Source organism: Egretta garzetta, unplaced genomic scaffold, assembly GCF_000687185.1.
Source record: "Egretta garzetta isolate BGI_Z169 unplaced genomic scaffold, ASM68718v1 scaffold473, whole genome shotgun sequence".
Lineage (NCBI taxonomy): Eukaryota > Metazoa > Chordata > Aves > Pelecaniformes > Ardeidae > Egretta > Egretta garzetta.
The window spans coordinates 2,348,642-2,350,276 of NW_009259319.1; positions in this window are offsets into that span (position 1 = coordinate 2,348,642).

Genomic DNA, 1,635 nt, shown 5'->3' on the forward strand with positions numbered 1-1,635 from the left:
AAATCTCAGTCTGACAACAAAGCCCTTAATACCTGTGGGCATGGGTATGTTATTCCTACATCCAGCATGGGTCCACAAGAGAGGGGGAGGTAAGCCAGATGAAATTGTCCCTGCCACCATGACCCCATGCTAGCAACCAGATTGACTGGTTATGAATGACTAAAGTTGAAACCTTAAGGAAAGAATCAGTATCTCTTGTTTTTCATGGTGTTTCAGGTAGGCTGAGTCAAATACTTGCTTTTTACCTCTGGGAAGCAGAGCTTAGGTCCATTCTGGGAGTCAGAAAATAACTGCAGCAAGGAAGCGCTGGCTGAGGCCGTACCCAACCCCGTGGCTCCCAGTGCCCCTCTGGAGCCAGGTACTGCTGAGCAAGTGCCACCTCTGCAGGGCAGCATGGAAGCGTGAAACACATACAGCAGCGGTCAGGATGCAGCCGCATTGTCAGACCTCCCTAAGCCCACTCAGGTCCTAAGAATGGACTTTATAAAATATAAATACAATTAAATAATTGTTGAGGATGTGTGTATATCAAGGTATGAAAGAGAAGGATGGCAGCAGGGTGCTTGGAGAAGTATAACTCCTGTCAAATTTTCTTTAATTATTTATTTCTCTGCGTATTTCATAGATGCCTATACCTAGTGGCTCTAAGGTAGATTTCTGAAATATGAAGGCAGATCTATTATTTGCCAGAAGAGACGGAGATTTTTATTTAAAGAAGAAGGCTGGTGGTCCGACAAGCTGTGTGCCTTGCAGCTGCGTGCCAGGGTTCATTTTCTGCCGTGGTCCAGGTGGGAGCTCTCTGCATACGCCGTTCCCATTGCCCTGGGGTCTGCCTGTCCAATTTTCCTCTCATGGACCCTGTCCCAGGACCTTGGCCTAACTGAGAGCTGGGAGAGACTGGGGACATGCCCATGTTTGACATCCATAGAAGCACTGCTGCATCCGCTACTTTACAAGCAACCATGAAGCCCTGTAGTTTGCAGATTCACTGGTGCTGACTGTGCTGCATGCCATCCTCCCTGAAAACTCCAGGGATTGAAGGGGAAAGGTCTGCTATTTTGTCATCTCCATGTTCCCTCCAGCACAGAACTGTTCCCTACAGTACCTTATTTATATGCAATATGATTTGCACAGCCCAGTTGCAAATGACTCTATCGAGCTCGCACAACTTCCAAATGATTTTTTCTGGCTTGACAAAGCCTCCCTATGAGGACATTATTTTTGACGTTAAGCACGCGCTTTCTTCCCTTCATTTTCTTCCCGATTGCTGTTGACTAAAGCTTGCAAAACTCTTCAGATAATTCCTCTGTTCCACTCAGACCTCTTGAAAAAGTTCTCTATTCTTCTTACCCTACCTACTTCAAATTTAGCATTGACACACAGTTACATCTTTTAACCTCCCTCCCTACATTAATGCCGCCAGCCCCTTGATCAATTTGATTGCTCTCCTCTAAATCCCCATCGGTTTGTTTTCACCCTTCCCGCTCTGAGGGTTGCAGACAAAGCAACTGGCGGCCTCCGTGCCGGCGTGGGCGACGCGGGGACAAACGGCTGCTGGACACGGAATTGCGGATTGCACTGCTTTCTCCTTTTTTCGGTCGGCTGGTTTCTTTCTTTTTTGGGGTGTGAGGGGTG